This window comes from Megalops cyprinoides, chromosome 13 (genome assembly GCF_013368585.1).
Source record: "Megalops cyprinoides isolate fMegCyp1 chromosome 13, fMegCyp1.pri, whole genome shotgun sequence".
In the NCBI taxonomy this organism is placed as follows: Eukaryota; Metazoa; Chordata; class Actinopteri; order Elopiformes; family Megalopidae; genus Megalops; species Megalops cyprinoides.
The window spans coordinates 18734477-18749164 of NC_050595.1; the positions used below are offsets into that span (position 1 = coordinate 18734477).

Below are 14688 nucleotides of genomic sequence, written 5' to 3' on the forward strand. Positions count from 1 at the left end.
TCACTCGCCGACAGCGAGGCCCCAGTTTCGCTGCTAAACACAGCGGAATTAATCAGCGGAACCGGCCGAGATGGAGCGTTCGGGGCAGCGAGGGGGGTGAGGCACAGAGGTGTTGGGGAGGACAAGTAGAGGGGTGAGCTCAGGACAGAGGCAATGGGCGTGCTCTCCCCCTTCTTCTTGCTCTCTTTCTCTCCCTCCATTTTCCTGCTCTCTTCATCCGTCTCCCTCTCTGCTGTCTCAGCTCTCCGTTCTCTCTCAAATTCATATTCATATTCATACACTGAGCTTTACTGGCATGTCTTATAGCATGCAATACTGCCAATGCAGGGCTTCAAATGATAACAGTAATGCTCACAATAATTTACATATTAATGTAAATATTATAATAAGGAAAAACAGCTGGAGTGAAGAAACTAAAATACGAGAGAGCAAATGAAATAAACATATAGGGGAATAATCCTTTCTTATATCTGCTGTATTCAGAGCCAGATAAAAGGAAGAGCATTTGCTCACTCTCCTTCAGTTTAATTCAATTCAGTGTGCTTTATTGGCACTAAAAATGTATATTCCTTTTTCCAAAGCAGTACACAAAAATGTAACCAGCGACAATAATACAATACTGAACTACAAAAAACACACTATTTACATTTTTAATTTTGATAATAAAACAAATTACATTAAGGTAGAACCACATAAATGTGCTGGTAGGCAGTTACAAAACAAGCAAACATCAAGAAGAAATGTTGATTCATTGTTGGTTCACTCCCTGTTCCTCAAATGGTGGCAGGTAATACCAGTATGCAACATTTCCTGATTATCACAGGGAAACAACTGTCAGATTTCTGCATATTTTTCACATTTTAAAATGAAACGTAGCTCTGTCTCAGTTTGTTTGGATTGACAGTGTGGGCACAGCTGGTCATCTTTAGTTAGCTGTGTATTTTGGTCTGCCTTTTTCAATGACCAGGCTGTGCTCGCCGAGTTGGTATTTTGTCAAGGTATTTCTCGGGTTTTTGTCAGTCACTGTGGTTAGATAATCTGCCATGGTCTTTTCAGGGCCAAATGTGTGTCCTAATAATTGATGTACGTTTGTTTTTGTTGTGTTATTGGTTGACCAATTGTTTTCATAGTCGGTAGAGGGGTGAGAGAGAGGGCTCTTGTCTTTGCTTAGCTCTTGGCATTGCAGGGCTTTTAAATGGTATGAGTGAATATTGCTATATTGCCCTTTTTCATCTTTAGTAATGAAAGTAATGAAAGTTTAGTAAGGCCAATAACCATTACTAATCCTAATTCTGCTCTGCATGCTTCTCTCTCTCTCAAACCAATGCAATGGTGTTTTATTGGCAGGACAAAACAGCTCAGTATTTGCAAAGCAGACACACACACACACACACACACACACACAAAGGCATTCATGAAAGTATTTGTGCACATTTAAATGCAAGGTAGATACAACCCGGTGACCCCGATGATCAATGGATCCCTCACTGAAAGTGTAGCAGATTTGTACCATTTCTCTGAGCTGCATCCATGTCTTCTCCATCAAAGAGATTGCTACTGACCGATCAGTCAGGGTTTGAGCACAGATGAAAGAGCTCTTAAGCAGGGCCCTGGAGCAGCAGATTGCTGTGTCAAAGCCATGCTGTTAGAGTACTGCAGAGTATTGTCTATGTCACTCCTCCAGTGCAGATCTACCACTGCCTCTCCAGCAGGGCTTCTCCATCCTAGCTCTAGGAGACCCCATCCAGCAGGGCTTCTCTGTCCTGACCCCGGGACAATGTGATCCAGCAGGTTTTCCAGCTCTCATTAAACTGCCAGCACCCTCACATCTGAGCAAGGAGGCCGAATCTATTCAATCACCACACTGATGAGCGCAATCATGAAGTTAACTGCCTGCCTGGAATAGCAGTCTGCAGACACTGCAAAACCTCCAGCACCAGTCTAGAATTGCCCTACAGACACTGCTGCCCTCCAGGACCAGGGTGGAGTAGATGAATATCACTGTCAGTCTTCATGTCTGTGCGCTTAATTTGCGGTAACTACATTATTAATTGGGATGACTGAGGTTCTGCAATGGGATAACGGGACAGTTGAGGAAAATGAGCTTATACCGACCTCTTGGTGCTAGAGAATTCAAATACACGCAATAAAACAAACAACAGCCAGGTTATTCTGATGCTAACTGAAGCATGGAGGTATTTCCTGAGCTGGTCAGGCTGCACTCCAGCCCTGTCTGAGCACACTACATTCTCCTGCATTATTAACGCATAAAGTCAATGCCCTCATTCAGAGCACATCCTATAAACCCATTTATAAAGTTGCCTTTATAAACGGGGGGGGGAACAGAACTAACACTGAACCCACACTGGATCTGAACATATGATCTTCCAGTGCCCTGCGCTCTGTTCACGCCGCAATGACAGCCTGTACTTCCTGCTATCACCGATAGTAATCTGGTGACACAAGTGTAATCAATACTCAGACGATCGTGATCGTCAACGCATTCTCCCTTCGCAGAACCCAATCAAGGAGTCTAAGCGAGAGCAGCCGTGGGGTTAAACAGCTATCTGTAGTCACCTGTGTTCACCTGCTGCACATCAGGAGCAGATCAAAACCATCACTTCAGCAGATGTAATTCGATATAACACAATGCACACTGGGGCCTGCTGTCTGGGCGGATCTGTAATGGATCAGGTGTGTTATTACAGGAAGTACAGAGGAGATGCTCCATATGCGACTCCTTTAGCATTGTGATCATGGTCTTTAGCTCATGCTCAGCCACAGCGACTCTATGAATGTGAACACACCCTGGAGAGGAAAAAAGAACATTGTCAGAGGGAGTGAGAGGTGTAGACCCCACTTGCACAAGATGCTGTCACTACGCAGCAAGATTTCACTGCTGGCTGAAATTCACACCGTCGGCTGGTGTGGGGTTACACTACTGAGGGAGCTCAGGTTGCACAGCATCTCTCCTTCTGCAGGATCTTGTGTTTATTTGTCCTTGGTGCTTCTCACAAGGGTAACCGAACCATCTCAGCCCTCCAGAGCCCAGACTCAGCAAAACCTTCCCCTCCCTGTCCACAAGATAAGTGCGAAACACAGCAAGGAGTGGTCCCGGAGCTCTCGATTCTCCTCAGAGGAGCGAACACGATCTGCCGAGCAGCTCACCTTTAACAGAAATAAAGCCACTCAGCATCTCCCCTTTCAACGCGTCACTTTCGGGATCTCGTTCAGGGGCGATGCTCGGCCCTCCGCTCTCAGATCCCCACGCGGCGACCGCGATGCTCCGATGCGATCAAGGTCGCGGTGGAGGACGCGGAATATTCTGGAGAGGCGAGGCGGGGGTACTCCCCTCGATCCTGTTTTTGCCGGTCAGTCCCGTCATAAATCTGTCACCATCTGGAGCTGCGCATTAAGCGCTGATTGTTTCCGCCAGGCCCGCTAAGTGTCCGTCGCGTTTCGCCACTCCCCCCTTTCGTTCCTGCTGACGCAGCGGCGCAATCAGCTAAGTGGGGGGTCAGGTAAACCGGGCGGGGGGAGGCGCTGCGCACGTGACTACAGCACACCCACCTCATGTAGGACCCACTCGGTATTATCCTGAACCTGCACACCTCTAATCATATCAACAACACCAGCTCAGCCCCCTTTATGAGTGAACTGCATAAGGAGGCAAGGCTTTTGCTGAAATGCACTACTGTCAGAACCCCTGCAGCTTGTCTTTATGTGTCCATATTCAATGGTAACAAAGGCAGTTTTAACCATAACTCCTCCTTCTAATCAATGAGAGGGCCTTGACCTCCAGATAAGGAAGCTCCTTTTCTCCATGATAACATTTTTAAACAGATGAAGAGATTTTTCTGGCATCCATTCTGGCATCCATTGTGTGATGAGTACCTTGTGCCTGCTTTGGTCTCCTCTCGTATATAACCACTGAATCTTTCTAAATGTGCATGGTGCTGCTCTTACTTTAAAACGATAACCTCAACAAGAAACACTGCTTACATTTGCCCCTGTGCCCTGAACATCACAGATCGAAAGCGAGATGTATGTACGAGCTGTGAGTCACGGGTATGTATTCATACAGAGGGACAACATTAAAGGGCCAGCAAAAGCAGTATCTCCAGGCTGCTGCTTCTTCACTTTACCCTTTAATCGTGAACTCAAAAACACAGTAAGAATGCGGATGAATGCTAAGTTAGAATCAAGGTAAAACTGAGCTAAACAGCTTGCTGAGAAATGACTCACACATGCAGAACAGAACACCGGAAAAGACTGCAGGAACGTCTCTATTGTCACATCATTATAAACAGAAAACTTTGGTAAAGGTCAAGGAATGTTCTAGAGCAATTTCATAAAAATGATTTTTAAAAAAGCTGCCTTGTGGCAGTCAAGTCAACAGCTTTCCATTTAAGAGTTTTTTTTTTTTTTTTTTTGATACAACACAGTGAAGTGAGGCTTTTTTTTAACCCTGTGCTGACAGACTAAACTGATGAACTGTCATGAGACCTTGGGAAAAGGATAACTAAATCCACTGCATTCAGTCAAAACAAAGGTCAATTGGCCTAATTATTTTGCTACCTTTTCCAACCTTCTAAGAGATGAAACCAGGTTTAAGGGTAAAGTTTTGGCAAAAAAAAATACTTCCATGAGGAAATGTATAAGAGACAAAGCATTAGAAAACCTAACAGCAGGAAGAGGAGGCTGAACCAGGAAGGTGACGATTTGGTTGGGTTTAAAATAGTGTATGCTAAAGCAGACATTACCATTGGATTTCAGCGCAACGGCAGATCATACAAAAAACTCTGACCAGGCACTATGGAGCAGCAGATCTGTGCCAGTGGGCCAGGGGAGAAGGGCTCCAAGGTCAGGTCATTGATTGAAAACCTGCACTTAGTCAGACAGAGGTCACCAACGAAGGCTAATAGCCCTGCCACACATTACACCCCACTTAACACAGCTCAGACCGTGACGTTCTCAAACTTCACACGTTCATCTGAGGTGAGGCCAAGGACAGAGGGCATCAGGATATTAAACCCCGTGTTAAAATGGCACATGTATGCAGGAGCTACGGTGCTACCATATGCTCGGTTTCACTTCACGCCCTCCAGTCCATCCATACCTCTCAGTATAGCAGTTCCCATAATGCACATTTTCACTTAACCCTGGTACACATTCAGAACTTACATACCAACGAGGTCCTAAAATGAGGCCAAAAATGCATACATTCAAAAGCTAAGATATCAATTACATTTGCACAATCCACAAACAGAAAATGATCAAACAGAGAGTGAAATGCAAACTCACTTTACCTGAATTCAGGAGGCCCAGAACAGCCCAAGCACGCTGCTTTCCTGGCTGGCTAGCAGAACCACGATTCTATTCCCTGAAGACCTATGCCATTTGCAAGTAATTTGGCTCCGAGCACTGAGAGAGCCACACGGACAAGCAGGAAATGAAATCATTGTGTTTTTCTCCCTTTCTAGCGACTGCACGTTACTTTATTAGCGTCACAGCTGCAGATGTTGCCATTGAAGTGATTTATGAGAGGAGTCAGTCCAGACCTCTGCAGACAGGAGGTTGGCTCTTAACGAGCAGGAACACTCAAAGCAGAGTCACTCCCCGCCACCACTTCACTGGCTCCATCTATCAGAGTGAAGAGGGCCATGTCATGCATCCCGTATTGCTCCTCTGAGACCCACAGGGAGCAGCCTCATTCCTGACGTTTACCGTACTGCGCACCTTAAATGCGTTCCAGTTAAAGACCTGGAGTTGCGTTCAATCACATACAACAATCCACAATCACTCGGATGTATAAAAACTCATATTAAAAGGCAAGCCTTTCACTTCCCTGCCTTTATCATGATTACTGACACAGAATTAACAATCTCTCTGTTTCAGAGCCAGCTTAGAGAAGCCCCATCAAACGGCCTCCTCTGACCCAAATGTGTGATACACAGACCCTCTGTTCTGCTGTACTCCCTGAGATGGTGATCAGCATCAGTACCCACGGCCATTTATACAGCTCATATTCTACAATAGATTTAATATTTATATATACGTGTTACATGTATATTTATATTGCTGAACTGCTGCTCAGGTAAAATACCTGGGCTCTGCCCAGAAACTGAAAATGCAGCCTTCTGATGCAAACCCAGATTCTTACCCACTAACATCCCTACTGTCACATTCTGGACAGCATGCCACAGATTCCAAAATGTGAGCATATGCACCATAAAACCAGCCTGCTTGCTCAATTTTACAGAAATATGGCATTAAAATCTAATGCAGGGGTTGAGGGTCATTCTGTGATAAGGGGTGATGTGTGTCATGGTGGCATTGGCTGGCTAAAAGGCTCAAACTTCAAGTGAAAAGGCCACATTACTATATTATTCTTTCCCCCCCACTGCCCTCTGCTCGCAGTCAGATCCTCTTTCCACTTTGAATTTCAGGAGTTCAAAAACATCTGCGGAGCAGCTGTTGTCACCCCCTGCCCCCCCCCCCCAGTTTGAGGTCAAAAGGTCAGAGATCTCGTGGAAAGGCAGCATTTAATCTAGGGGGCCAGGGGGTCTCCATGGAGAGTTAAACCCAGAGGAGAGTGCGCAGCCCCGCCTCCCCGCTTTAGAAAGCAAGCTGTCCGCCCTCCCCTTCGGAAGACAAGGAAAAAAGATTAAAAAAAAAAAAGATTCCAAATAATTAGCTGTGCTCTACCCGAGGGGCGGGGCCAGAAGCGTGTAATTCCATTAGTCCCTCTGCTCTGAATGGAATCAAAGGCATCGGTCCGACTCCTGCTCACTGGTGCATCAGCGTGCTGAGAGGTGAAAGTTTACATTACAACTGACCCTACATGGGACTCGCCACACAACAGGTATACACACAAGCCTGAGGAAGCCTTTTAGAGGGAGTGTATATCTCTGCACTCTGCTCCTCTGGCTCTCTGACAGCCTTATAAAGTAAACCCTGAATCCGGCGTGCTCCCAGGCAGGCGGCACTTGGCTGCCATCGACCGCGTGGGACAACTGAGGCGGAGAACCATACTGACTTTTTCTGTTTAGGGTAAAACTTTCAACCTGTGGAGGCTCACGTTCTCTGGAACTCTGCATCATTGGTTACCTTTACTGGGAAAATGGGTGCGCCAGTTACTAAGGTAACTGAGGGAGGGTTGTGGCACACTCCATGCCCGTTTCACTTGTGTCCCCCCCCCGACACCCTCCTCTCCCGTGGAGAGTAATTACACAGTGTACTGCTGCTCTGCATGTCCTTTCTGCCCTTCTCTCCCATCAGAGGAATCAGATCAGAGAGTAAATGCCGCCTACGCTTCCAAATGACACAACACTCGCAATACATATGGGTGACAGAAAGCCATGTACCCATTACACATCCATGCAGTGCTCCCAAACGCAGCCTGTCCTTCCACTTCCCGGAGTGAAGCCAGCTCCTCTCAGCGCACATGTGATTTTAAACTGTGTTGCAGCGGTAGAGCAGTTGAGCTTGCAGACCATCTCCCCACTGCTGCTGCTCTACCCTTGAGCAACGTACTTAACCTGAATTACTTGTGTAAATATCCAGCCGTGTACACGGATCGAATGTAAAATGAAAGCTATGCAAGCTGCCCTGTGTCTGCCCATCTGCCGAGACAATAAATACGATAAATGTAACAAGGCATCCCGGCAATCCCAAGCGACCGTGCAAGGGGCCCCTCAGCCAATCAGCGGTGAGCGTATCCAGCGTTGTCTCTCCTGGCATGGCTGGCATGTGGCAGGGAGGGTCAAAGCAACCCCCCCCCCGCTGTTCAGGCTCGCTCCCGTGGGCACGATGCCATCTCCTGCGGTCTCTACAAGGCAGTCTTACCCACGCTGAGGTCCGGGGGCCTCCGAAAATGTTTACCCACGTCGGCAGTAATGCTGCTGCTTTTTTTAGACACCCCCCCCCCCCCAATCCCCCAATAGGACGTCACAGATGCCATGCATTTACAGGATGGCAAAGGTGGCCCGGGGACAGCATTGAAACCCATAGACTGATTATCCAGTACTAACAGAGGCTTTTTCATTTGGTTACAGATCATTAAAAAAAGGGGTTTTACCAGCTGGATGCAGGATTGTGCATATGCATGTTTTGTATGTCCATCATTGTCATTTTTAAAATCCCTATGAGATATGCCAGTGCTGCCCCGCTCCAAGTACTGAAGCCTCTCCAGTTACAGCACTGCCTGCTGCCTCTCCAATTCCCCTTTTACACTGCAACCAGGTTGGCTCATTATACCTCTTTTCCACTACAGAGCAGGAAGCAGGTTGACTTTGTTATAATAGCCCTTTCCCAAATGAACCAGGAGTGACCCGCCTTCAATATTACCTACACGTAACTGTAAGAGGAAATGGCCATTTTAGCACAGCCACCTTACATGTACCTGGTTAAATGCTATTAGAAATGAGGCAATTGTTCTCTACAGTTCACTTACGCCATAGAGTGTGCTTTACAATACCATTATCATTGGCAACATTTTTCTTTTAAATTATCCACAGAGAGGATATGGCGATTCGTGGTTTGCATTGTGGTCACGTCTCAAAACAGAGGAAAGCAGTGACTGAGTCTGACTTCTCCTGCTCATAAATACTGCATGAAAACCCATGTCATACATTTAAGAACATGATGAAATGAAGGGGAACAACACGCATGCAACTAACTGGGGAAAATGTGACTGAAAAAACAGCATCGTGCTCAGTTTGGAGCTGATGCTGTGCCACACATCAGGTGCAAAGGACCTCCTTGACCAGCACAGAAAAAGAGGCCATTTCTATTACCATGCTCATTTTCTCACAGGGTTAACAGACAGCTTGTGTTTGAGAGCGGAAAGAACAGACAGAAACAATGCTACTCTGTACTTCCCCCAGGCAGCACAATGTACCAATAAGCCTGTGCTTTTGGTTACAGGGGCTAAAAGGAGGCCAGGAGAGCCAATGCTTTAATTTAGTGACGCACATCGACACTCCACCCCTCCTATTTCTTCTGTCCTCATAAACTAATAAAGAAAGTAAATCAATTTGAACCCTTTTAGCTGCAGCACATGAGCAGCGGTAAAGGGCGCCTTTCTCCCCGTCTTTCAGCAGGCCACATCTGCACACCTCTCCAGGGCCTGTGTGGCATTAACCTCTCCCCTCCAGGCAAACCAGCCAGCCATTATGGAGAGACCCCACCCGCAGGGAGCCTGGCAGTCACACATAAGCCCTTCCCACTGCCTTATCTGGGTCAGAGAAGGAACCAGTTCTGAGGTTTTGGGTGAGGGTTTCAGGGACCCAAAATTGCCTGTAAGAGCCTGCTCAAGCATTCCAGATATGTCCAATGCCACAGCATGCCAGATATCCTCCAAGACCATCACCATGGTGATGCCCAGTTGAGGATGTGACATGGTCACTGCCCTGCCTCCCTCTCTGGTCGTTTTTGCCAGATGTAGAAATCCGTGCTGTCATCTGTGGGGAGAAGGTTCTCTCACTGGTATCCAGCAAGGTCACCTGCTGTTTGACCAACCGACTGCTGTGGCGGGAGGAGTCATTCTTTAAGGGCTCTGGACCACTGGCCTCGTACAGAGATATGTCCACAGCCTTGGCATGGCTCACAGGAGTGCCGCGCATAATAGACATGATTGCTTCACTCCCATGAGATCAAGCAGCCTTTTTTGAGCCATGTTTTTAGAACAAAACACAGACCATTGTTGTTTTCCGGGAATTTGATTTAGAGCAATGACAAGCAGGACATTTATCGCAGTCAAAACAGCATGTCTTCATTAGACTGGTTTATTCTTCTCTCCAACAACAGCAGGCATTTGAGATAGCACTCTCCCAATATCAAAGCAAGGCAGAGAAACAGCATATCAGGGTTTATGACTTTATGGTTACCTAAATAGGCATTATTCTGACATGCCCAGTGACATAAGTCCTCTTACTGAACTCAGAAAATGGAGTGCAGAGTTTAAGGGACTCCATTTCCAAAAATGCCTATTCCTGCACTGTGTTGTCATCAAGCTGTAACTAATCCCAGCTAATGCTGGCAATGGGCAGGGCCCCTGGAAGCGATCTTTTTGGCCCGTGGTAAACCCAGCCAGTGAGACAGAGCCCCGTGCCTTTTACTGACAATCCAGACACAGCATAACAGTCCAAGAATTTTAGGTGATTTGTAGGTCAAAGTGAAGTTTTTCTCAGGACAGCTTAATGAATGTACTGAAACTCCCTGGAAATCATGATGGCACCAAAGATGGCTGCCGCACAGGGAATCAGCAACAGCTCCGGAATCAGCCACGACAGACACATGAAACCGATACCTATGTAGGGGAATTCAACCATCACCTGCTCAGAACCAGATCTTTCCCCTCCGCCCCAGAAACTTGACAGTTACACAGTGTCTCACAGAGAGAGCACCAAGCCTCTCTCAATGCGGAGGGCTTCAGTGACCCCCCCCGCCCACCCACAAACAGACTAATCAAACACCCCTCTTAACAATGTTGGTTTTCACCAGCCTGAATGACAGATGGATACAGAAATAAGAAAGAAAGGTGACAGCATGATGGATTAAACCAACAGGGGATCAAGGCTTGGGGGGTGAGGAGGGGGGAGTTCCCCGCTGATCCTTTTGCAGACATTGCTGACACAGAAAGAAATCCACACACTGTACAGCACACAGCCACAGAGCTACTGTAAGGCAACCGCTGACCAGCCAGCCAGTCAGAGGGGGGAATGCGTTCCGCTGAATTACGGCCAAGAATTCCACCCACTGGAGCCTGATACGAGAGCACAGAGTGGGGGTGTGGGACAGGCTAATGCGACAGAGAGAGGCGATCACACAAATCTAAACCTCCAAAGCCTCAATCGAGGTCAAAGTCTGATAGGCGCTTACAAGTAAATAAAATGCTCTTTAAAACCACTATCAGTTCAGCAACAGCCATATGAATAAGTTAGAACAATATCATTAAAAAAAACACATAAATTAAAATAAAGACCAGGTGTTAAACATCACAGACACAAACTGAACATTCTGCCCATCTCAGCCCACCACACACCCACCCAAAAGTAAATGACTGACAGCGTGCCGAAGGGGCTCGACTCCCTCCCTGCCTTGCACTGGAGGTGTTGACATTGCGGCCGCCGGGCGAAGGAGAGCAGCGAGCCCGCCATTCTCGCTGGGTCAGCAAACTGCGGCTGATACCGCAGCGGCTAACCTTTCAGCAGGAATACCACCTCTTCGCCGGGTGGGGCACGACCGCCCCCCATCCTCATGCCATCTGAACACATCTTCTAATAATAATTATCTTAAGGAGACATTTTTAAAATCCCTCTCATATTCGGCACTACAGAGTGAGGCCTGGAATACACAGAGCTGCCTGTTGCCTTCATGGGCAAAAAAACAAGGCAAACATGGATTCTCTTAGTGTTGCTGCAAAAACAGTAACTGGAAAACAGTTATGAATCCAAACCAGAACTGAAGCTGTCCTGCACTGTGGCAGTTTTTTTTTTCCTTTCTTTTCTCTTTCTACCTCACCCCTCATTTAGCGGAACTGACATGACAAGCAGCATGATGACAGACCCCCCACAGAGGGGCCACCACAGTTAACCTCTAACCCCTGGGAGAGCGAGGTGACAAGGTGACCGATCTTCATGTGCCAAATGGAACAGTGAATCCCAACTGGCCTGAGAGGCACCTGCTGCGGCCGCCATCAATTAACTTAGCGGCCGAGACACCGTAACAAGGTCTCCCAGCCCTCCCTGCCTACAGAGGGGGAGGGGCGTAGACACAGAGCTTCATTTGCCTCAATACCTCACCACCCTGGACCTCTTTACCCTGCAGTTTCACCATGATACTGTGGTACTTCCAGCATCACCAATCAAAAACCCCATTGCATTTACACACCCAGCATATCAGCCAGCATCTAAATAGGGAGGCACATAGACACATCACACAGATGATTCAGTCTGCCAGCAGTATTACCAGATGAGTCAGCTAGGTTGCCTTCAGGTCAGCGCTGCCTAATAAATGATGCAGGTTCAAAACTGGTTGAGTAATTAGGATGGAGGAGCCAAGACTTGAAACATGTGACCTTCTAACCCATGGAATAGCGATGTGTCTTTACACCTGCTTGAATCTCTCATAAATGTGGCACGGAAATCTCCTGTGCTACCTCCAGATGGTGGACAGGCAAATGCAAGCTGAAATCTAGTATACAGCAGCACACTAAAAAAAAAAAATATTTTTTTACTGTGATTTTGAAACCGCAAAGCAAAACAACATAAAAAAGCATGAAACTGCAAAGCAAACCGACATGCTGGATTTAAGGACTCTAAGGAACCAAGGATGATGATACCGTAGCCGCACAGACCTCCTGATGCAATACCACTGGACTTGGAAACACAGTCGATGAATCCTGTTATCACGAAGAGCGAATACATCATTTAGTCCCTATTGAAAGAATTAAAACAACTAATTAATCTAAACACGCCAAAGAGAAGGAGGTTAGACACCGAAGGAAGTAGCCAGTGAAATGCCGGCCAGACTGTAGGAGATAAGGTGGCCCAGCTGTTACAAATCCTGCTCTTTCCAGGGGATCCAAACACATATCTGAGACAGACTCAGGAACATCACAGGAAGAGTATGAGAAAAACAATACCAATACTGGCTTAAACTCTCAGGCAGGGGCCAGGACCAAGTGCCTCTTAAAATCCTGAAGATCATCAGTTGTGCTTACAGTTAAGCAAGCCTCGCTAGATACCTCATTCAGCTATACATATCCTGTCATAAAGGGCTCTCCACAGTTTCACAGCTTAGCCCCTCTACAACTTGTGTGGCTGCGCACCTTTACTGCAGGTCTTGATATGAAGTAGCCCTAACACCTGCACTTACACTGTTACCCACGAGTACTACTTAGTACTATCTACATACGTACTGAGACTGTTACACAAACTGTAGTACCATCTATGTGTACCAAGTGTATGAGCACAGTAATTACATAGAAGTACTTTTGTGGGTACAGTGTAAATCCACAGATATTGGGGCCATTTCAAAAAAGTGAGACCTGCAGCACGGCAGCAGGTGAAGATCCTTACTCAAGATAACCACTGCAGTGTCCTTGACTGCATGACACAAACGATGAAAACGAGATTAAAAATAAGGCCACTTTCACACAGACAGTGTCTCAGGAGCTCCAGCAATCTTTTTTTTTTTTTTTTTTCCTGGTGCAGCACGGTCATTCTGCAGAGTGCTCATCACCACCTCCATTCCGATCAAAGAACCAGCACTCCCACCCAACCGGTCCAATTTGCGCCCTTCCAGTGCAAGCCAGCAGCGTTAATTACTGTACTTTCCACTGTCAGTGGGTCTCATTAAGGGGCTTCTTCCGGATCTGATCAGAGGCAGAGGCCTCCAGCTTTCCCTGTGATGATGCTGCGGATGCCAACCCCTTTCATGGTTTAATACCCACAGTGGTGCGTGCCTGTACTGTACCGGTTCCATGTGGTACAATAAGATGTTTCTTGTTTCTTGTTTCACTGTTTAAGAAGATATAGGTTGGTGTCCTGCACAGAATGGCATGCATTATGCTTGACTGACATGCTACAGATGGTGCAAGTCCCTAGTGTTTTACTAGCCTACAATTATGCTCATTTAAAAAAAAAACAGGGAAACTTTGTTTACACTGTCACATATTCCTATATCATTACGTCACTCTCACATATCACCAATACATGCTCATGTATCACCCTGTTGCATACTCCTATATGACTCTGAGTGGAAAAACCACAATGAAAAGATCATGAATAGTGCTGATTTACTGAAATTTAACAATTAAAATTAATTTATCAATGTCACATTTATTTATTTGACCGTGTGTCTACTAGAGATGTCTGGCAATGACTGACAAGTGGTGTGTGTCTCTGTGTATTCCCATTTATTTTCCTCATAGTTAATGTGATTTAAAATGTTACTCCACACTCAAAACTATATTCTCTAAAGTATACAGTGAAATGAGGCCCCTAGAATTTATGGCATGAATTATAAAGGCAAGGGCAGGGTGATGCATGGAACTGTGTGGACACAAATATTTCTCAACGGAGATCAATGACACTGAATAATAAATCTCCAGGCATCCAAACTGAAAATATGAAAACGAATATTACCACAAATCAGTGGAGGCGAGTGGACTCTGACAGAGACCTTAAATCTGCAGAGGAACCACCACAGGGGGGGCAATGGAGAGAAAAGTCTGACGCTTGCATGAAGAGCATTCCGAATTTGCACCAGTAACAGGGCGCTTGCTATACGATGCACCCTAAATCTGTTTTAATGAACACATATTTACAACAAGATCAAATCAAGCAATTCTACCAATGCAGACTATATGGTACAGCATATGAAACAATATGATGCAAAGACTAACATGTAATTGTCAATTCCATTTTTGTGAATTTTTTTTCTTAAGCAGCAATGAATCAACTTCGAAAAATCCCAATTTTCAGATTTTTCAAAAATACAAACAACCCTCAGATTCTAAGGAGAACTACAGCACAACAAGCAAGACTAATTAGTCTGGGGGGATTTCACTTGTTAAACGTATTATTTCCATTTATTCAGCAAATTCCCCATTTGAGGAATTTCAGTGAAAGCATGTGTGCACAAAGCTCTAGCGCAGAGTGTGTCCAAAGCACTTACTGG

General features: G+C 46.1%; 1 protein-coding gene across 2 annotated transcripts in view; it reads right to left on the reverse strand.

Annotated features, from left to right (window-relative positions):
* Nucleotides 1–14688, reverse strand: part of LOC118787632 (talin-2-like) — a 113544-nt gene that overhangs the window by 86659 nt on the left and 12197 nt on the right. The window lies entirely within an intron of this gene.